Raw genomic sequence first — 23,528 nt, 5'->3', positions numbered from 1 at the left:
ATCCTGTCCGCTTTTTCAGCTGTATACAGTTATTTTCCATATATTCAATAAATGTTTTCTACGCTTCTTTAAATGTACGTTCTTCTTGCTCTCTTATTCTATGTGTTAAATCTGCAGGCTGTGCATATTCCTGACAGTAAGAACTCTTTGGCAGGGGAAGGCGTTGGACTTCCCTTCGCTGGAGGTTTTTAAATAGGGATTTGAAAGCCATCAGGTCAGAGATTTTGTGGCTTTGATTCCTGCATTTCGAGGGGTTAGACTAAATGACTCTTCCAATTCTACAGTTACAAGATTTTGTAGACAGGCACATAAAACACTTTTGTTTTGCTGAAAAGGAAGATGAAATTATTTCAAAACATTAAGCCCCTTCCCCTTCTGCCTGGATTATCAAATTAAGGATATATATGTGTGTGTTATATGTATATGTGCTAAATATGTACATATATACACAAATTTTAGCTTTGGCGAAAAGGAGGAGACAATTATTTAAAAACAAAAGCCGTTCCTCATCTCTTCCAATGGGTGCTAAGCTTGGCCTCTCCCGCATTTGCTGTGCGCCTGCTTCCAGTCTGACTCACAGACGGTCAAACTGTCCCCCAGAGTTATAAAGCAATTGTCTGGCTTCGTAGCAGAATAAGCATGAAATGGTGCAGAAAGGAAGGAATGGAGCAAAAATTGGGGGAAGGCCAATTAGAGTGCAAGGAATGACATCTCTCTTTCTCTTCTATTCTGCTGGAGAAAACTTTGGAGCTGGGCCAGGGTTTTGCATTCTTTCTGCCTTCTCCCTCCTCCGCTACCCCAAAAAGCACCACTGGATAAGGTGAATGTGTTGACACTTGCCATGTGGGCGAGGAGCTCAGAGCTGTTGACGCCTTTGCTTCCACCTTCCACACCAAGCTACATTTCCTTAGTTCTCTTTTATCACCAGGGTTCGTTGTCTGTCTCTCTCTTTCAGTCAGTCATTTGCATTGCTTACCCTTTGCAACTTTATTTCCTCCACAGGGCTGGACACTGGGATCTGGGGGATCGGCTTGGTGCAAGGGGGTGGGAGCACAAAAGCAAAGCTGAAGTGGGGGCCCCTTGAGTGTGTTCTCTCTCTCTCTCATCGGTCATGTCAGTGCTGCATCCCAGCAATTTAGACAGCAGACTTTAGACCCTACCAGTTGCTGGAAACTGAAGGAGGGAAGAGTTGCTCTTGTGTACGGATCCTGCTTGCAGGGCATTTGGGTGGCTACTGTGAGGACAAGATGCTGAGTAGATGGGCCCTCTTAGGCTTGATCCAGCAAACAGATGTGAAATGTGGAGATTGTAAAAATGAGAAAGCAAAATGGACAGATTTTTGCATCCCTAGTCCAGAACAGGTATCATCAACCTTTTCAGATCAAGGACCCACTTTTTAATCAATTTCTTCTTTTTTTTTTTTACCATATATTTGCATGCTGCTGCTGTGGCCTACCATGGACCAGGCCATGGCCCATTGGTGGGTCCCCCATCCCACCGGTTGAAGACCAGTGGCTTAAGGAATGATTTGGCTTGGCCGATTTGGATTGTAAGCAGGGTTCAAAATTAGCTGGGCGCCAGGTTCATTTTGCATCTGAAGATTCTCTATTTGAGAGCACCACAAAAAGTCTGGGCACCTTTTTTGGCGACTGAGAATCAAGTTTCTGCTCCCCCAAGGCTTGATGAACCCTCCAGAGGTGCCTATTGCAACTGCTGCTGCCAGAGGTGCTTCTCCTTCCTCTGGTTGCTCAGACTGCACAGTGGAGTATATTCCACTGCAGGACATGGGGCAGCTGTCATGACTCCACATTGGCGTCCTCTGCTGATGACGTGGGCAGCACCCTGAAGAAGACCCAAACTGGTGGCAGGCGGTATGTGGGGAGGCTGCCCTGAGCAGGGGCGTTAGTGCCTGGCTCTTTTTATAAGGATTTGAAAAAATGAAGAAGCATACTGACGTGGAAACATGTGGAACTGAATTTAAGACTGGAAGATTGAGAAACAGAAATGGACAGGTTTTTGCATCCCTAGGCAAGAGTAACGTGGTGGGTTTGTATGTTGTGGTCAGGTGAAAAGTGATAATGTCTCTTATTTATCTCGCTTTCTGCTCAATGCTTGCCTCTGCTGTGAACTTAGTTGTGGCTCCATAATTTCCTAACTAATGATTTTTCCTGCGCTGTCAGAGCTCTTCATTGTATGCTCCTCATGGGCAGAGAGCTCTTCCTCCTCTTCTTTTGCTCTGAAGCAAGCTGTACATGGATTGGATTTTGCAAAAAAATATTATGTAGCTTTCCATGGGCAAAGCCTGTTCTTGCAAACTCTCATGTTTTTGCCGTGCGCTGAACTTGCAAAATACGCTGCCCACTTTCACAGGTGAGGGACTGAAGTCTGGAGATAGCAGTGGGCAGTGGAGGGGCTTGATCTGAATCTATGGTGATAAAGTTCAACAGCTTCTTCTTCTTTTGGCTAGGGCATACCTGTCAACTTTTTCCTTTTTTTAAGGGAAATTCCCTTATTCTGAATAGGATTCCTCGCAAGAAAAGGGAAAAGTTGACAGCTATGGGCCAGGTGTGTGTGTGTGTGTGTGTGTGTGTGTGTGTGTGCATGTGTCAGCATTGCCAGATTAATTCTCAGAAAGGAGTAAGATTCTCTTTTCAGTGTTCTGGATCCAGGGGGTTTAGAAGGAAAAATAAGTTTGGGCTTTTTAAAGGAGCTTGGTTACAAGCCTTTAGATTTTTCCGACTTCTTCCAGCAAACACGAGGACTATCACCTTAACTTTTTCAAAATAAAACCCAAGGAGCTGATGGGGTGAGGGCATGGGAGGCACATTTCTCTTGACCTTTCCACATAACCAAAGCTGATGTCCTTCAACTTCCAAAAGCAGTATGAGCTCACCCTGTGGGCCCTCCCTATTGTTTGCAGATAAATGCCAGCTGTCTCCAAATACCAATTCTGAGGAAGGGGCCTGTTTTGAGAATGAGCCTGTGTCTTGTTAGGCCCAGCTATTATACGAGGTTTTCTCTCATTGAACTGCTGGAAGTCTATTCGAGGCGAGAAATTTAGAGCCGGCCTTTGGACAGTAAGTGCCAACCTAATGGGCCAATATATTAACATAACTATCTCCTTTCCAATGGAGCAAGAGCTATAAGATCCTCCAGCTGTTTCTATTTGCTATTTATTGGTATGCACTGAGAGATAGCTGGAGAGGGTTTATTGACTCACTATTTATGTTTCACCTGCTTTTGGATGAAAGTGAGGTCCTGAATCCTGTCTCTCTGCTCATATACACAACAGGAATGAAGCTGCAAGCTTCAGTTGGTAGGCATAGGAGCCAACTCCTAGGGGCTGTGGCAGCTTCGGCCCCCACAAAGTTGATGGGCATTCCCATTCAAATGGTGTGTGTGCACTGCATCATGTGATCACATGCAGGGCGGAGCTTAGCTGGGCCCCCACAATATTTTATTCAAGTTGGCACCCCTGTTGGTGGGTGCCTGATGACCTTATACAAGGGGAGGTTTAACCCCCATCTAGCGATGGAGGAGTCATTCCATTTTTCTTTTACATTTTCATGATAAGCTAACTACCGTATTTTTCGCTCTGTAGGACACACACAAAAGGAACCCGAAACCTGAGGAGCGCAGCGGGAACTCGCACTACGCTCTGAAGGCTTGAGGGATAGCCGCTGTGCTCCGCAGGCTTTGGGTTCCTTTTGCTGGAGACTCTCCTGGCTTCAGCAGAGAGGGAGAGCTGCGCAGCGCCCCTTCAGCCAAGCGGGAGGAGAAATGGAAGGGGCTGTTTCTCCTGCAGCTTCGCTGAAGGGGCACTGAGCAGAGAGGGGAAGATTTTTTTTTTCTTGTTCTCCCCCTCTAAAACAAGGTGTGTCCTATGGTCTGGTGCATCCTATAGAGTGAAAAATACGGTAATTTGCTTATGGCAAACCAAAATGCAGCTATGCTTTTGAAAAATCACACTTCTCTGAATTTTGCTGTGGGGTTCTCGAAATCAACCGATATGTAGAAATATGCATATATTAGGAGGAATTTAAATAGACATTTAAATAATGCATTTAAATAAGCTTATGTATCATAGAATCATAGAATCAGAGAGTTGGAAGGTACCCCAGGGGTCATCTAGTCCAACCCCCTGCAATGCAGGAATCTCAGCAGGAGAATCCCTGACAGGTGGCCATTCAAACCCTGCTTAAAAACTTCCAGTGAAGGAGAGTCAAGCACCTTTTGAGGTAATCTGTTACTCTGTTGAACAATTCTTAGTGTCAGAAAGCTCTTCCTAATACTATTAAATACTATTTACTACATACCTAATACTATTTAATACTATTAAAATAAGGCTGCATTTTAAATTATATTTTAACCTGTATTTTAAATCAGATTATTATTTTATTTTATTTTTTGATTGTAATTTTACTGGTGTTAGCTGCCCTGAGTCTGGCTCTGGCCAGGGAGGGCGGGGTATAAATAAAAAATTATTATTATTATTATTATTATTATTATTATTATTATTATTATTATTACTATTTAGATGGAATCTCCTTTCAATGAATCATAGAACTATTTAGTAGAAAGGGACTCCAAGGGCCCCCTAGTCCAAGAATCCCTGACAGGTGGCCATCTGACCCCTGTTTAAAAGCCTCTAATGTAGGAGGAAGTAACGTTCCACTGTCAAACAGCCCTTTCTGTCAAAAAGTTCTTCCTAAGACCTAGTCAGGCTCCACTTAAACTTATGCTCCTCTGTTAAGTTCCATATTCAGCATCTTGGGATTGCAAAACCATATTTTATGATTTTATATGTGTTGGAAGCCACCCATGTGGGCTGGTTATAAATAATAAAATTTTTATTATTATTAACCCCATAAGATTTGCAATGATATTTAGATAAGTCGTCTCTTTTGCTGTCCTCCCATCCACTGCCACAATCCTGCTGTCAGTGCATACAGTATGGTGCAGAATTCTAATATGGGAAGCTTATTATGGAGCCAATTGTTTAATTAAGATTGTTTTTGATTCTTTGGTTTGATTTGTCTGCTTTGGACAGATGCCCAATTCTGCTTTTGAATTACTGTGTCATCAACAGATTTATCTGTATAACTCAGCTTATGTGTGTTTTATAAAAGGCTTTGCTTCTTCCAGCTTGGAAGTGGAAAAAATATCTTCTTCCCCATTTCTCTTTACATGTTACTGGTGTGCAATGGGATTTTGGGGCCCTCAAGGCACATAAGCACCATGTGCCAGAGGTGCCAGGTTGCTCCCAAGATTGAGAGGTCCCAGCATGCATCACTTATGTGTGACGTCACACATGTCCCCTGACACGGCATAGGCCAGTGCAGACTTCCGTGATGTTGCAGTCTCTGGAGGAGACAGAGCGCTGTGATGAAGCTGGACACTGAAGCTGTGACATGCAATTACATGCACCCAACATGCACAGAGGGATGCAGGTGGCGCTGTGGGTTAAACCACAGAGCCTAGGACTTGTCAATCAGAAGGTTGGCGGTTTGAATCCCCGCGACGGGGTGAGCTCCCGTTGCTCAGTTCCAGATCCTGCCAACCTAGCAGTTCGAAAGCACGTCAAAGTACAAGTAGATAAATAGGTACCGCTCCGGTGGGAAGGTAAATGGTGTTTCCACGTGCTGCTCTGGTTCATCAGAAGCTGGCCACATGACCCAGAAGCTGTATGCCGGCTCCCTTGGCCAGTAAAGCGAGATGAGCGCCGCAACCCCAGAGTCGGCCACAACTGGACCTAATGGTCAGGGGTCCCCTTTACCTTTAACATGCACAGAGCACCCTCAACATTAAAGGGTTCTGGCCCCCTTCAAACAAATATTGAGGGGGCCAAAGGCACCTTGGTTCCCTAGATTTGGCGCACCTTCCATGTACTACTTATGCACACTGATTGCCCTCATCACACGTGGCTCAGAGTTGGTGAGCCACAAGGCTTGTCTGGGGACTTCTAGGTGAACTCACTTTCAGGAAAAGGTTGCCTGCTTGCTGTTGCTTTCAAGGAGGAAACCAGTTCCTGAGAAACCCACATCTCTTGCCCATTTCTTTGCAGATTACTCATACTGCTCCCTTGCCAGCCATGCAGCAGAAAGTTTCTATTGCACTGGTGGCGAAATTAGTCTTCACTTCTGAGATACTGGAGGTTGTGTAGACCGCAATCTTTGGCAGGATGGTGTTTGCTCCTTTTGCGTATAAGATTCATATGTGCTGCCGGCTGGGTGCTACCTACAGAGAAGGACTGTAGATCAGTGGTAGAGCACCTGCTTTGCATGCAGAAGGTTCCAAGTTCTTATTTCTTCAGAACCATGAAGACTAGGAACTTACTGTATTTTGCGGGGGAAAGCCACAGCTTAGTGGCAGAGTGTCTGATTTATATGCAGGAGGTCCCAGATTCAATAATCTAGCAGAGCTGGAAAGGTCCTCTGCCTGAAATCTTGGAGAGCTGCTGCCAGTCAGTACAGACCCAACTTTGTGTAAAACACATTTTTTGTTCTTCCATCCCTCCTCCCTTGGAGGCAGTACACTTCTAGACAGCAGGTGTGGAAATTGCAGATGGGAAGAGTCACTGTTACATTTGGGTCCTGCTTGTGGGCTCCCCATTGTGGCATTTGGTTGGCCACTATGAAAGGAGGGTGCTGGACTAGATAGATCTTTGGTCTGATCCAGCAGGACTCTCCATCTGGAGGTCTACTGTGAAAGCAGAACTTTCATGCCCAGGGGTAGTCTGGCTTTGAATTTCAGTCGCTGGAAATTGCAAGGTGGGAGTGTTGCTATTGCATCAGGTCCTGCTCAGGGGGTTCTCTTGGGACATCTGGACAGCTATCAGGAAGCTTGAGGTACCTTTTTTTATCCCACCTGCATTATTTGATGGTTCAACCCGGGTGACCTGCCCAGTCCTTGTGCAATGCAAACGCTTCTGATATCAGCATGGCTTTGATGGGCAGGGTAAGTTTCTTCCCTCCAGCCTATCTGTGTGCAGAGGCTTCCCCCTCCCTGATCCTTTGGCTGTGTGGAGTTCCTGGGAATGTCGCCTTCCCTTGCTCAATCCGCTTCTTAGCTGGAGCTGTGGGTTGGCTGACTTCTGGAGCACAGCTGTTCAGTTTTTGCTGGCATTATGCAGGGAGGGCTCTCCATCCTATTCTTGCTGACTATTTTCTTTTCTAAAAATCATTCATATTTTATTTTATTTTATTTACTTATTTATTTATTACAATTTATGCACCACTTATTTAAGAAAAACCATTCAAAACAGTTTACAAAGAAGATAAAACAATAAAATTATCAGTAACGACAGACATTAACAAAGATGCATTATATCAGGCAAAAATGCTTTACAAAGAATGTGCATATTAGGAGAAATTGCTTTGCAAAAGTATGTTTATTACACAAAATCATATTGAAAAACAGTGTCCTGAAAAGCATTGCCTGAATTTATTTATTTATTTAATAAATGCAGGGCAGTCAGACCAGGATCGGTGTAATATGTTCAGAGTGTCTTGCCCCAGTGAACAACCTGGCAACTGAATGTTGCACTACTTGAACTTCCTGAACCATCTTCAGAGGCAGCCCCACATATAGCGTGTTATAGCAAACAAGCCTAGAGGTTACTAGAGCATTGGCAACAGAAGTTAGGCTATCCTTGTCCAGATAGGGGCATAGTTGATGGAAGGCACTCTGTGCCTCTGAGGCCACCTGAGCCTCAAATGTCAGCAATGGATCCTGGAGTACCCCCAAGCTGCATACCGGCTCCTTCAGAGGGAATGTAACCCCATCAAGAGCAGGCAGCCTTCCTGCCATTCGGTCTAGGGAACTGCCCACTAAGAGTGCCTCCGCCTTATCTGGATTGAGCTCCAGTTTGTTGGCTCTCATCCAGTCCATTACCAAGTCAAGACGACTGTCCAGCACATCCACTGCCTCACCTGCAGGTGTAAAGGAAAGGTATCGTTGTGTGTCACCAGCATATTGCTGACAACGTTCTCCAAACCTCTGGAAAACCGCACTCAGTGGTTTCATGTAGATGTTAAAGAGCATCTAGGGGATAAAATCAAACCCTGGTAAACAGTGTTCAAAATTCCCCAGGTGCCAGGCACGTTTTGCAACTGGCACGGGTCCAATTGTGACCACGTGGAGATCTCTGGATGCCAGGTTGGCAACTAACATCCCCATCTGCCTTGCCCCTCTAGCTTTCTTAAACAGGTGAGCAGAAGAGTTTACTCTAACCACTATACCGCACTGGCTTCCTAGATTACTTCTGCCATGGGTCAGCTAAATAAATTAAGTAGGTAAATAAATACGGGGAAAGCAAACTGGTGCTTAGAAAAGGATCTGAAATATTTTCCTTGAAGCTTGAATTTGTTTTATTTTGGATTATTTTATTTTATGTTTTAACATGTTGTAAACCACTTTGAGATTTTTTCTTTCAAATATACAGAAATTTAAATAATAATAATAAGCATAATCATTTCCCAAGTAATGGCGCCTAGAAATTCTGTTGTGACAACAGAAACATAGGTTTTAGAGTGTCATTTTGTGACCTGCCTATATAGGGGAAACCCTACACTGAGAGCCCTATGGGGCCAAAGCTCTCTAGAAACAACCACCCAAGTAGGACCAGAACCACTGCAAAGTAGTGCCACCCACTCCTAACTCAAATAGCCACTCCAGAAGGATCATTTGAACAATGATACTGAAAGCCGCTAAGAGGTCAAGGAGAATTAACAGTGACACATCCCCCCTGTCTCTGTTTTGACAGAGGGCAACTTTTGCTCTGAAAAGGGTACAGTGAAGGCACCTGCCTGCTACCAATAGGCAGGGAGTTCCACTGAAGGTGCTGCCCCACTAAAATATCAAGTTCTCACAAAAGCAGATTGGATATTATGTGCCACATGAAACAGTGCCAGTTCAGGGGTTGGCTGGCCACTTGAAACAGGTTGGTGGCTCTTATCCAAGCTACAGCTGTGGGTTCAACACCCATGGTTTAAACCCCTCACAAAAGAATGGGTCAAGCCTTTCTATCCTTCTCTGGTAGAGACCATAACTTCCTGCTAATTTGTTCCTCCACATCTTCCTGCTTCCTATGAACTCCTTGATCCTTCCCATACATTGCAGGGACTTATCTGCTCATTAACAATTATCCTCCCTCTCTGAAAGGGATAATGACCATCCGTAAGTGCAGGGACCTCATTATAGCAGAGCTAATGAAGTCTTTAAGAGCCCGGCCTCCGTGGGGGGAAGGGAGAGTGGGAAAAAGGCGTCCTCTTGGACCACGTCCCATGGCTGCAGAGTTCCATGATCTAAACAGCAGAGCACAGGCAGATTCCACCCCCTGTTTTGGGAGAGCAGAGGATGCCTTAAGCAGGATGTTCAGCTGGTCCTCCCCACCCCACCCAGTGAGTACCACTAGCTGCCATGATTTCAGAGAGTGAAATAGCTTTATTTACGCAAGTGAAAGGCAACATGATAGAAGTTTCAAAAAATATCCATGGCATGGAGAAAGCAGAGGGAGAAAAGTTTTCTCTCTCTTTCTTGTAACACTAGAACGCGTAGATGTCCAATGAAACCGAATGTTGGTAGATTCCAGACAGATAAAAGGAAGTGCTTCTTCATGCAGAGTTAAACTATGGAACTCCATCCCACAGGAGCCAGTGGGGCCCACTAGCCTAGATTGCTTTGAAAGAGGATTGGACAAATTCATGGCGGAGGAGAGGACTACTTGCCCTGATGGCTATGCTCTTGTCTCCACAGCCATAAGCAGCGATGCCCCTGAATACTAGTTGCTGGAAAACTGCAGGAGGGGAAAGGACTCTTGTGGTCAAATCCTGCTTGCAGGTTTCCAATACGGGCATCTGTTTGAGCACCGTGAGAACCGGACGCTAGGCCAGAAGTGTCACTGGCCTGACCTAGCTGCCTCTTCTTACGTTCTTATGCTCTAAGGTTAATGTGTGTAGTCAAAAGTGGATGTTGTGTGTAATATTCTGTGCTTGAAATAATAAAAAAGCAGAAATCTTCTGGGCCATGAAAAGCTAATTTCACAATGTATAGAGGTTTTTCAGCCTGAGGACTGTGTTCCCTTCTGGGTAACCCACCTGGGGCCACATGGTAGTGGTGGGCAGGGACAGAGGCAACAGTAGGCAGAGCAATGGGTACCAGTTATTCAAACGTACTGTAGACCAGCATCATCAGAACTCAAGGACACACTGCAATCAAAACACTCAAGGAAGGTGTAAAGCAGTGAGGGGTGTGGTATGAAAACAGGGGTGTGGCCTGGTTATGCCTGGGGAGCCATATTCAGCTCTGGACCTGAGATTTCCTACCCCAGGTGTACGTTACTGATACTTGAAAATATATACTTTCCTATTTGCTATATTTGCCAGCTGCCGTACCAACTGTAATCGGTTTGACAGCTGCAGCCATTCTTGGACTGGGATACCTGGTCATGCATTGGTTACATAAAGACTGGATTACTGCAGTGTGCTGATTGTGGGGCTTCACTTGACCTGGAAACTGCCAGTTAGGGCAGAATGCTGCAATAGGATTGCTGATAGGCCTTGGCAACATGCAACACTTGTGTTGAAAGATGGTTGCTGATTTCCTACTGAGTTCAATATGTATATAAAACCCTTAACAACTTGGGCCCAGTTTACCTGTGAGATTGCCTTACCCCGTATATGATCACATGACTGCTCCTATTGATGGAACTGGCACTGTTACAGGTGTCACATAATACCTGTTGCACGTTTATAAAGAATAAATATTTTAGTGTGGCAGCACCTGCACTTTGGAACTCCCTGCCTATTGACATCAGACAGGCACAACGACCATGTTCTTTCCAATGTACCCTTCAACGTACACTTTTCAGCACCTGCCTACTCAGATGTTTAGAAAGCTGATGTGAGTTTTAATCTGTTTTTAACTATTGCCATTTTAACTTTTCAAAAATACTGTTCTAATCAAAAATACTGTTCTACTGTTTCATCTTTTTTGTAAACCGCTTTGGAGGCTTACAAAATTCTACAACAAAGTACAGTCACACCCATAGCTGTCAACCTTCCCTTTTTTTGTGGGAAATCCCCTTATTCCAGTGCCGTTTCCCACTGCTTTCTGCTGCTATCCCGGATTGTTAGCTATCCCGTAGACTGTCCCTGGGACTGCTGAGGCTGCTGATCCCTTATTTTCGAGGCTGCTGATTCCTTATTTTCAAATCTGAAAGTTGGCAGCTATGGTCATACCTCGGACTGAAGTTGCTTCAGGTTGAGCGTTTTCAGGTTGCGCTCCACGGTGACCCAGAAGTAACGGAATGCGCTACTTCCAGGTTTTGCCACTCGTGCATGCGCAGATGGTCAAAATGATTTCACGCGCATTCGCAGAAGCGACGAATTGCAACCCGCGCACGCGCAGACGCGGGTTGCATTTGCTTTAGGATGCGAATGGGGCTCCAGAACGGATCCCATTCGTATCCAGAGGTACCAGCTCTACCTCTCTTTTAAATCAGAACCAGTGAAGGCGGTGAAGGTCCTGCATGAGTGTCTGGAGGCGGTTGGAAGATGGATGGCGGCTAACAGATTGAGGTTGAATCCTGACAAGACAGAAGTACTGTTTTTGGGGGACAGGAGGCGGGCAGGTGTGGAGGATTCCCTGGTCCTGAATGGGGTAACTGTGCCCCTGAAGGACCAGGTGCGCAGCCTGGGAGTCATTTTGGACTCACAGCTGTCCATGGAGGCACAGGTTAAATCTGTGTCCAGGGCAGCTGTTTACCAGCTCCATCTGGTACGTAGGCTGGTACGTATCTGCCTGCGGACTGTCTCGCCAGAGTGGTGCATGCTCTGGTTATCTCCCGCTTGGACTACTGCAATGCACTCTACGTGGGGCTACCTTTGAAGGTGACTCGGAAACTACAACTAATGCAGAATGCGGCAGCTAGACTGGTGACTGGGGGCGGCCGCCGAGACCATATAACACCGGTCTTGAAAGACCTACATTGGCTCCCAGTACGTTTCCGAGCACAATTCAAAGTGTTGGTGCTGACCTTTAAAGCCCTAAACGGCTTCGGTCCAGTATACCTGAAGGAGCGTCTCCACCCCCATCATTCTGCCCGGACGCTGAGGTCCAGCGCCGAGGGCCTTCTGGCGGTTCCCTCATTGCGAGAAGCAAAGCTACAGGGAACCAGGCAGAGGGCCTTCTCGGTAGTGGCACCTGCCCTGTGGAACACCCTTCCAGCAGATGTCAAAACGATAAACAACTACCTGACATTCAGAAGACATCTTAAGGCAGCCCTGTTCAGGGAAGTTTTTAACGTGTGATATTTTACTGTATTTTTGGTTTTTATGGAAGCCGCCCAGAGTGGCTGGGGACACCCAGCCAGATGGGCGGGGTATAAATAATAAATTATTATTATTATTATTACCACTGTAAATAAATCAGGAAATAAACAAAGATTCATCAGTTGCAATTTTCGCACTATGGTGTCTCAATACTAGGAAGTCACCTTCCACAGAATTAGGCCATCGGGCCATCTAGAGTGAAACATATTTTCAGCTCTTACCTGTGCCCACCCAGGCTCTTCCTTGTTACCCAGAGTTCTTGAAATTGTAGAATTGTAGAGCTGGAAGGCACCCCAAGGGTCATCTCGTCCAGCCTCACATAAACAGGAATCACAGCGATAGCGCTCTGAAAATGGATTGAACCATGGAGGGAAAGAGATTGGGAGGTGGAAACTGCTCTGCTCCAAAAGAAGGCTACATTGGCATTAAGCAGCCTGTAAGCAAATAACGAATGAAAAAGGGCCCGCCAAACCTTACTTTTTGTGGTACTGTCTTTTCACGGCGCTCCTTAGGCTGAAAGCATCATATGTTGTTTTTCCTTTGCAAAATCAATTGAGAGCTTTTCTGAAGTTCTGTCTCCCCATCCCTTGCTGCCACCGCCCCCTCCAGGGACCAGGAAATTAGGTCACAGCTCTTGCAGAAGAAAGGCAAAGATGGTGATAGGATACCTGTAATTAGTAAGGCACAACAGAGATTCCTGAAGGTGCCTGTTGCCTAAGCAGAGAGCAGGAACCCTATTGATGACTCCGTCTCCGGGAAGCCATAAATTCTTTGCCGCTGAGTACATTAGTGGAAAATGATTTGATGGTGTAGCGGCATATGAGTTCCTCTGCAGCAGGAGAAAATTAGCACACCTGCCAGTATTGCTCCTTTTGAAATTATACTATACTATACTGGCCGCCTCACCTAAAAAAGGATACTTGAGAGTTGGGAAAGATTCAGAAAAGTACAACCAAAATGATCAAGGGGTAGAGTGATCATGGTCTGGGGTGAACAAACACTGCTGGGAGAATGTGCTCTGTTGTTGTATTTAAAGAAGCAAGTTTCCAGACCCTAAGGTTGTGAATATGGGTTTGAAAGCAGATAGGAAGCACTTGTTGCAATATCAGGTAAGTGACTTGCCCATTAGGAAATGTTTGGGATTTTTTAGTTTAGGGAACAGGCAAGGAAGAGGTGACATAACATTAAGTTTATAAAGTTCTGCATGGCAAGGAGAAAGTGGACAGAGAATAGCTTGTCTCCCTCTCATAACATTGGATATGGCGGTCATCCAGTGAAGCTGAATGGTGGGAGATTCAGGACAGATAAAATAAAGTCCTTCTTCATGCGGCACAGAGTCAAACTGTGGAACTCACTCCTGCAAGAGGCAGTGAGGTCCACCAGTTTGGAAGGCTTGAGGACTGGAGAAATTCGCGGAGGACAAGACCATGGGTGGCTACCAAGCATGGCAGCTCTGCCCTGCCTCCGTGGTAAAGAGGCAGTAATGCTTCTGAATGCCAGTCTCTGGAAACTGAGGGAGCAGAGAGGGCTCTTGTGCTCAGGTCCTGTTCCCTGGTTTCCCACAAGCATCTGATTGACCACTGTGAGAACGGGAGGCTGGACTAGATGTGCCATTGGCCAGATCCAGCTGCCAGGCCCTTAAGTTTTTATATACTCTTCTGGAAACTGAACTTTTGAGGCTCTCTTTCAGTGAGTCTCTTGCCTTCAGAGTTTCCCTACAGGTTTTCAAGAAGAAGAGCGCTGGTGGATCAGACCAATGGCCTCTCCAGTCCAGCATCTGGTTGAGATTCTCATTCAGCCAAGTTCCTTGCATAATACCACATTAGGCATTCCTGCAGAACCGCAACATACACATTGTGCTGAATCGCTGCTACTTTTACCAAGGTAGCACCGAGTCTCTTGCACCACCCCGTCCAGGGTGAAGGGTCCTGGATGTGTGGCTGCATGTGAAAGAGATTTGCAGGTTTTGCTCCAGGTTAGGAACTCCCTGGGTGCCAGGCCAGAAAAAGGTGAGCTAAAGACATACAGTGGTACCTCTGGTTGCAAACAGGATCCGTTCCAGAGCGCCGTTCGCAAACTGAAAGGAACGCAACCCGCCTCAGCGCATGCATGGGTTGTGATTTGCTGCTTCTGCGCATGTGCATGACATCATTTTGAATGTCTGCGCATGCGTGAGCAGCGAAACCCGGAAGTAACCCTTTCCGGTACTTCCGGGTTGCCGCGTGACACAACCTGAAAAGACATAACTTGAAGCTAACATAACAAGAGGTATGACTGTACTGACATATCTGCCAGGGATTATTTAGCTGTGATACTTGCATTGCCGCGGGTTGGACTAGATTGCTTTTGGGTCCCTTCCAACTCTACAATTCTATGATTCTGTGATGAACCTCTAAGGAAATGGCTGCTCTATCATCATCATCATCATAAAAAATCAATTATTGTGGAAAGGGGCAGGCAGAGTGGAAAGTATTTTAAATGACCTATAAATAGCCTGCAGTAGCAACTCTAGCCTCGCCACAGCACATCAGAAATAGACAGCTTGTTGCTAAAGTCAGAGACATGCAGTCTTAGTGGCATGGCTTGGGTGTGGACATAGGACTAAGAACTGGAGGGTGGTTGGGAATGGGAATCCCCAGGACAACCGGAATTATCACAAAGCTCTCTTGTCTGTTTATCAGGGCCAGAAAATATCTTTGCAGGCCTTAATTTTTTTTGTGGTGATGGGGAGGTGTCTTTCTGACTCCCACCTTCTTTGTCAAAGCCATTCCACACATCCTCAGATGAGCAAAGCAGTGTTTGCTACCGGCATCTAAACAGTGGCTGACATAGTGGCAGACCTGAGGTTTATTTATTTTATTTGTTTCATACATTTATACCCCATCTTTTCCTTCAAGGTGCTCAAGGTGGCAGGTATGGTTCGTTCTCTGCTCTCCATTTAGTCCTCACAAGAACCCTGTAAGTGGGGTCAGGCTGAAATGCTGCCGGATCGTCGCAAAACCTTTGTATGGTTTGCAAATTTGCAAACATGACAAATAAGTGAACAGAATTCTCTCATGTTAACTATAATAATAACAACCCATAAATCCTGATTAAAATATACTTTACTAATTTTATCTTCCATATTAATATTTTTTCTAGTTGTTTATTGCACCAGTTACTGCAACGTGTTGTTCATAGGGCTGCCTCTGAAGGGTTTTGGAAACTTCAGCTTGTACAAAATTCGGCGGCCAGGTTGCTCACTGGGACAAGATGGTTTGAACATATTACACTGATCCTGGCCTGACTGCTCTGGCTACCAATTAGTTTTTTTGCCGGTTCAAAGTGCTTGTTTGACCTATAAAGCCTTAAATGGCTCAGGACTGCAATACCTCAAGGACTGCCTCTCTCCAAATGAACCTACCTACACCCTGACATCACCATCTGAGGCCCTTCTTTGTGTGCCTCCTTCACAAGAGGTCCAGAGGGTGGCAACATGAGAAAGGGCCTTTTCTGCAGTGGCTCCCTTTTGGTGGAGTGCTCTCCCCAGGGTGTTTTGCCTGGCGCCTTCATCATATACCTTTAGGCGCCAGGCAAAAAAGTTCCTCTTTAACCAGGCCTTGGTTGATTGACACCCAATGCCCTTTTAAAATGTCTTGGGGGATCTTTTTCTTTTGATTGTTCATTTCATATTTTCCATGCTGTGTTTTTATGTTGTGAACTGCCCTGAGATCTACGGGTGTAGGTTGGTATACAAATTTAATAAATATAATAATAATAATAATAATGATGATGATGCACCTTTTTCTCCAAAGAGCTCAAGGTGGTATACATGGTTCTGCCTATACTCATTTAATACCCACAAGAACCCTGTGAGGTAGGTTGTACTGAGAGGCAGCAACTGGCTGAAGATCACCCAGCGAGCTTCATGGCTGAGTGGAGATTCAAACCCTGGTCTCTCCCAGGCCCAAATCCAACACTATTAACCTTCACACCACACTGCCCAGTGAGGTTTATGGATTTTAACCCGGGTCCCCAGGCCTTAGACGGACTACAACGCCCGGCTTTAATTCATGGTTGGCTACAGGGCTCTCACCACTGAAGTGGCGCTGTACGTCCTTGCCAGAGGTTATGGCCTTGCCATTGTCCACCCACCCAACCAGACACGTTCTGGGCTCCATTGACAAACAAGCTGTCACAGTTCACAAGGGAGTCACTTGTCTGGGAAGTTGCGCCGTTGCATTCCAAGGTGCTGAAGTGCTGAGGAACAAGCTGTCCAAAAACAGATAAATCTTTGAGCCCTGCTGATGTGTGTCACTGGGAGCAGAGCTGGAGAGATGATGCTGGGGCGGAGAATATCTCAAAGGAGAGGAGGGCCCAGAGAGCCAGGATCCCAGGGGTAGAGGGTGGAGGAAAGGTCTTCCTAAATTCCCCCTTGCAATGACTTTCTTTATGTCCTCCCTTGAAAAATGGGTGCTTTTATTTGACCTTCAGACAAAGAATCCCTTTGTAAACATACACGCCAGGTTTTATTTTGAGTCCTCAAGTCTAAAACGTGATGTAATGCTCATTTAAGTTTCCTTGCCCCCATTTATTTACTTATTTTAATAAGTAATAATATGTACCAAAATAGAGATGTTGTTTGAAATTGGTGACATATGATTGTGGCACACACGTATACACCAACTTTCGTTCTACTAGCACGGTGCCAAACTGGAAGTTTTGCTTTGCAGTGAATATTGACAGAGTCAGTGAAGTTAACATTTTTGTGTGTGAACAGGGCGGGTTCCTCCTCAGGCAAAACTTCTCAGGGATTTCCAAGGAAGCACCAGTTATTTATAATGCTGTTGTTGTTACTTTTATTTATATCCTGCCTTTTCTCTGGACCTGGACTCAAGTTGGACTGCACAAAACAACACAGATAAAAATACAAAAAAGCTAAAAATATAGGAAATATAATTTTTAAAAAGTAAGTTCTTACAGAATTAAAACAACATAAAAAACAAATCTATTAAAATGCAGATAATGAAAACAGTACAGCACTGTTAAAAAGCTCTTTCCTTAAAAAGCAGTCAGTTCACAAAGGACTGTCGGGACACACCAGCCCTGCCAAATGGAGCGCGATTTTGGCAGGATTGGGACAAGTGGGGCAGGGAATAGGGAAGAAATTAGATTCAGTTTGAATTTGATGGTGAATATATCAGAATTGCACTTTCTGAAACAAAATGTGAACCAAAAATCTGAGAACTAGAAATCATCTATCCTTCAAAATTTGGACGTTTCTGAATTTTGCAATGCTGTTCTCCAACAAATGTCTTTAAAATACACATCTATAGAAAAGTGTGCGTAAAAGTGTATATATTCATGAGGTTTATGATCTCGCAAACAAATATGGAATATCTCCTATTGGTGGGAACACAGAGTGTTTCATCCATCCTACTTCTCTTGCAAAATCCAGGCTGGTGTGTGCGTGTGTGCGTAAAATCTTACTTTCACAACAACCTTGCAAGGCATGGATTATGTATTTCATAAAATTTATACACCGCTCAGTTAAAAAAAGAACCTCCTCAAAGCACTAAATTTATGAATTGAGTAAAACAAACAAACAAACACCAAACCCAGAAAAGTATGCATTTGAAAACAACTATTTTAAGTGTTACAAAAATATTTAAGATCAGCATTAAACTAAAAACAAATAAAAACACATGTCAGCATTCTACATACCTGGGTATGTGTATAAACAAAAGTGGTTTTAGCAGTTATTGGAAAGAACACAGTCATGGTGCATGGGAGTTTTCACATTAAAAGATTGATTTCTCACATTATGTGACACCTATATTATGTGACACCTATAACAGTGCCAGTTCTGCAAATCAAAGTAGCTGAGCGGGCACATATGGGAGTAAGGCAATCTCACTGGTAAACTGGTCCCAAGTCATTAAGGGCTTTATTTACTAATTGTAACAATTTGAACTTGGCCCGGTAGCAAATTAGCAACCAGTGCAGATCTCTGAGCACAGCTGTTATATGCTGCCAGGGTCTAATTCCTATAATCAATTGTGCTGCAGCATTCTGCACTAACTGTAGCTTCTGCACCAAGCACAAGGGAAGCCCCACAGAGAGCGCATTGCAGTAATCCAGCCTTGACGTAACTAATATATAAACTACCAATGAAGGAGAGAAGCCAGGGGTTGGTTTGTTGTTGTTTTTTGCACCCAACTCTGTCCCCTCCCCTCCTTCTATTGAACTTGTTTGGGCAGGAATACTAACTCTGGTTTCTCGGTTATGCATCTGCCAGTTTCCCAATTTCCTGCAACTCAACAAGGAAGTGGTGTGTGTGTGTGTGTGTGTGTGTGTGTGTGTGTTAGAGAGGACCACCCAGCATCAGGCTACTTCTTTTGTTCCAGTATTTTCTGACCATCTAAATAAAGAAAATGTGCTGTAGGATTACTTCGTATTTTGGAGAAGCTGCATCATTTTGGGAGGATGTTTTCTTTATTGCATTCCCCCGCCTGCGACTCCCTCCCCCCCAGAAAACTTTGCAATAAAAACAGACCAGCTTTTCGAAAAAGGAGTTAAAATCTGCTGAGTGGAGGCAAGAAGGGAAAAGATCTCTTCTTCTTCCTCTCTCTCTCTCTCTTTCTTCATTTGTTGTGTGGATTAGCCAAGAATCCTTCTTGAATTCCTAAGCAGGGAGGATCCTGTGAGGGCAGACAGAGCACTCTTCCCAGTCTTCAGGAGTGTGTTCATTTGCAGCAGCTCAAGCCAAACAGTTGCTTAAGACATCTCGGGAGCAGCCTCTGCTATGAAGTGGGAAGGGCTGTAGCTCAGTGTCAGAGTACCTGCTTGGCATGCAGAAGGCCTCATGTTCCATCCCTAGGTAGGGCTGGGAAAGAGTCCCCAGTAAAAAATTCTGGAGAGCCACTGCCAGTGAGTGCACTGAGGCAAATAGAGCTATGGCCTGACTTCCAACTAACGTGACTTTCAAATTTAAGTCAGCCCTTTCTTCAAAACAATGAGGCCTAGAATCTTATTTTCTAGAAGCAGTTCAGCAGCAGAGCATCTGCTTTGCATGCAAGTCTCAGGTTCAATCCCCAATGCAATGGTGATTGAACTAGGCTTTGTTTCACCCGGGTCAAAGACCCAGTTTGGCACACACCCCACGTACATTTGCTTATGCACACACACAGGCTGAAACCCTGTAGCCACGGCTCTGCCCATGGCATCTACTGCTAGGGCTGGAAAAGAGACCTGGAGAGCCACTACCAGTCAGTGTGGACAGTATTGAGCTAGATGGACTGAAGGTCCGACTCTGTATAAGGCAGCTTCTGATGTGGACCATAGGATCCCTTGAAATGCCCCACAGAATGCGGGGACTCCTGGGCTAGGAGCCTCTTGGGTTTACCACTGACTTGGCCCTCTTAAGTCATTTTCTCTCTTTTGGGACAAGCTCAGTGGAAAGTTTGTTTTGGCTGACTTTGGACCAGTATTTACATGGCCCAGCCAGCATTTACAAGGAAGATGGGAAATGGGCACAGTTCACACAGGGAATCATTTAGGGTGCAATGGGAAGCATCCACTTTGCCCTGTAGGCTTTTAGCTTAGCAAAGTTTTTCACCTTTTGAATAAAAAAATAAATAAGAAAAGCTTCTAGATCACACTGGCCACCCAGATGCCAGTTATAGGAAACCTGCAAGCAGGATTCAAGAACAAGAGCCTTCTTGCGTTTTCCAGCAACTGGGATTCGGAGGCATTGCTGCCTCCAGCTGTGGAGGCAGAGCAGAGCAATTGTGGCTAGTAGCAGTGGAGGAGCATGACTCCATGCCGCCCAGGGTGGGGTGTGTGTGTGCGCGCCCATGCATGTGCCCACGCAGGGGGCAGGGCAAGCAGCGGAGGACAAATGGAGCCGAACACACCTGCCCAAGCGGCATGGTTGTTCTGCCTTTCTCAAACCATCGCCCTCAGATCTGAGCCTTGCAAGGCTGCTCGGGGCAGGCAGTGTGGGGACATGGCAGCTGTGGGTCTGAGCCACTCCTGGGCACTGGCAGGGCAGTCTTGGCAATGCAGGAGGCAGGTGGGATGTGTGGGCATCCTCCTGGCAACATCCGAGGGGTCCCTGCGTCAGTGGAGGCCAAGCAAACAGATGGGTCTCTTCTCAGGGCACATTCTGCAGCAAGGCTGGTGGCGTGGACTCCAGATAATGCTCTGATGTGACTGCTGCCCTGCCCTGTCGCCTTTGGCAGAGGCCGGCTGGCCAGGGCAGAAGCAGCTGCCACTCAGCAGAGAACCAGGCAAGGCTAGCTTCTGGCTAGTAGCCGTCTCTTACACGAATTTGTCTAATCAGTGGTACCTGATAGGAAATGGGCACAGCCAGTGCAGAGAATCATTCAGAGATGCAACAGGCAGCCTCTCCTTTGCCTCACGAGTTTTGGGCTCATGGAAGATTTTAAGATTGGAATGCATGCCACAACATACTAGGAGTCCTCTTCTCCTGGTTTGGGGATGACTGCTCTACCAGTTGAACTGCACCATTGTGGTGCTGACACCTGCCCTGTGGCTTTAAAGCTGGGGGGGTGGGCAGCACTCTGCTTCCCTGCTCTCAAAGCAGAGCCAGTGAGAGCTCAGCTTACTTAACCTTGCAAGGGACTAATTAATTCATTGGCAAAGTGCTCCCAGGGCAAAAGCACTAATTAATTGGCATTATTTATTAATGCACCAGTTAGGCCTTTGACCTTCAGGGCTTCTGTTTCTGTTTCCCTATATGGCTGGCAAAAGCACTTTCACAACAGCCCCAGTTTCATGATGGCTGACTTTGCTGTGGCCACGGTCCATGGCGTGTTCCGCTTCAGCCTCACAACAGCCCTGTGAGGTAGGAAGCTGTCTTATCCTGAGTCAGACCCATTGGCCGTTCCCCTAAGATTCTAGCCCTCATTTTTCTGGATAAAAAGCTGAATTAAATAGGAACACCGTCAGCTGTCTTCTACCGAGTCAAACCATTGATCTACTAGCTCAATTTTACCCACTCTAGCTGGCAGCAGCTCTCCTGAATTTCAGACAGGAGTGTTTTCCTCCAGCCTTACCTGGAGGTGCCCCTAGGGACTAAACCTAAGACCTTCTGCATGCAAAACAGGTGCTGCACCACTGAGTCCCAGCGCCTGACCCTAAACATAAAGCAAGATTCTAGTCCTCATTCTTCTCAATAAAGAACTGCATTGAACTGGAACATAGGAAGCTGCCTTCCATGAATCTGCCCATTGGTCCGTCCAGCTCAGTTCTGTCTTCACTGACTGGCAGCAGTGGCTCCCCAGGGTCCCTTTGGTATCAAGGTCTTGAGGGTGGTTTTCCCGCCTCTCCCTTGAAAAGCACATAGAGCTGAAGAAGGAGGCATTTGTGTGTTCCAAAGTTCAGATTAATTCAGTTCCAGGGTAAAAAAACAACACCAGTATGGAAGTTTACGGAGACGTTTTCACTTTTCACTGGGTCTCAGCCACGCTGGTTATCGACTGCAAAAGAAACTCTGGCGCTCCACTACACAGACTCTCCAAACATCGCCACAGCAAGGCATCTGGCTACATGACTCTCATTTGAGGGTGCAGAGAAGTAGGGGGCTTGGATGAGACTGATGGTGCACAGTGCTCCTCGGTCTCCTTCAAGCTAACATCAGGGAGTGTTTGCTTTTTTGTGCAGGAGGTCACAAGTTCATTCCCCAGTAGCATCCTCAGGTCGGGCTGGGATATCTGGTACCCTGAAGAATTGTAGTAGAATCATAGAATTGTAGAGATGGAAGGGGCCTTGAGGATCATCTAGTCCAGGCAGGGCCGTCTTACCCATAGGTGCTGGGGTGAGGGGCACCCGGGTGCTGGGCTCTCAGGGGCACCAGACCTAGAATCCAGGGCCCAAGAGTTGAGTCCAGGGAAGAGCCCGCCCGTCGGTTGGAGCAATACGGTGGGCTCTTCTGCGGGCAGCTCCTTGCCGCGAGTTCAGGGGCGACTGAGCCAGTGAGACACTGAGGCGGCCAGCCAGCTCCGCTCTCTCTGTGCCTGGGATTGGGCAACTGGGGGGGGGCGCCAGGCAGATCTTTGCACCCCGGCACCGCATATGCTTAAGACAGCCCTGAGTCCATGCCTGTGAGTCTAGTCCAACCCTCTGTAATGCAGGAACATGCAGCTGTGCCATACAGGGATTGAACCTGCAACCTTGGCATTATCAGCACCGCACTCTAACCAACTGAGCTATCCTAAGTTGGTATTGCCAGTCAGTGTAGACAGTCAAATAGTCTAGGATTTGGTATGAGGACGTTTCCTAATATAAGTAAATAGCTCAGATAAATAAATCAGTTTTGATTCTTGCATTTCAGGGGATTGGACTAGATGAACTTTCAGGTGCCTCCCAACACTATGATTCTGTGATTTCATTGAGTAATGTTTCACCATCTCTCCATCCAAATTGCTGAGGGTGTGAGATATTGTAGATGTCGCACACCCAAGCCTGGGGTTTTCCTGAGCTTCTCTGGCAGATGGTTAGAAGCAATTGAGATTTGTTAATCTCCCCGCCCCCCCAATCATCTCTCCCACCCCCCACAAATCTGATCATGTAGTGGATTTGGCTCCAGTTGGTAGATGTCTCCCTTGTGGATGTCTGGCTGCCTCTTTCCTGAACCTCAGATGCTGATGAAGCTGCACTGACTTTCTATTTGCAAACAGCAAATCGCACAGAAGTGGAGGGAGGTGTGCCCTTTGGAGCCTAGTGACCCAGGCTGAAAAAGGCTCATCCCAACTTCCTTCCTGCAGTGGATTCCTTCCTTCTGTTTTCACCACAAAGCTCTGGCTGCTTCCTTATGCTGAATCATGTGGAGGTGGGGGGAGTTGAGTAAAGAGGAGGGTGGGGTGGGGAGGAAGCTGGATGCCGCACATGGCCCCCTCCTTGTCACATGACTGCAATGTGGTGACTGGAATCCCTGGGAAATGCTGATTCGACATTGACATTTCAGGCTCAGGCTCAGCCTCTTTTCATCTCTCCAGTGACATAACAACATAGGAAGAGCCTTCTGGATCAGGCCACTGGCCCACCTGGTCCAGCATCCTCTTCTCGCAGTGGCCAGCCAAATGACCCTGTGGGAAACCCACAAGCAGGATCCGAGCACAAGAGCCCTCTCCCCTCCTGGGTTTTCCTGCAACTGGTACTTAGAAGCATTTGTGCCTTCAGCTGTGGCAGCAG

General features: G+C 46.1%; 1 protein-coding gene and 1 long non-coding RNA gene across 8 annotated transcripts in view; both read left to right on the top strand.

Annotated features, from left to right (window-relative positions):
• RXRA (retinoid X receptor alpha) overlaps positions 1-23,528 on the top strand; it is a 127,610-nt gene that overhangs the window by 11,018 nt on the left and 93,064 nt on the right. The window lies entirely within an intron of this gene.
• On the top strand, positions 1,452-2,788 carry LOC309523827. The gene is made up of 2 exons (XR_014215650.1): positions 1,452-1,558; positions 2,620-2,788. It is a non-coding gene; the product is annotated as an uncharacterized lncRNA (long non-coding RNA).

This window comes from Podarcis vaucheri (assembly GCF_965113315.1).
Source record: "Podarcis vaucheri genome assembly, chromosome: Z".
Taxonomy (NCBI): domain Eukaryota; kingdom Metazoa; phylum Chordata; class Lepidosauria; order Squamata; family Lacertidae; genus Podarcis; species Podarcis vaucheri.
Note: the sequence above shows the minus strand (reverse complement) of the source record. Positions and strands in the feature narration are given on the sequence as shown.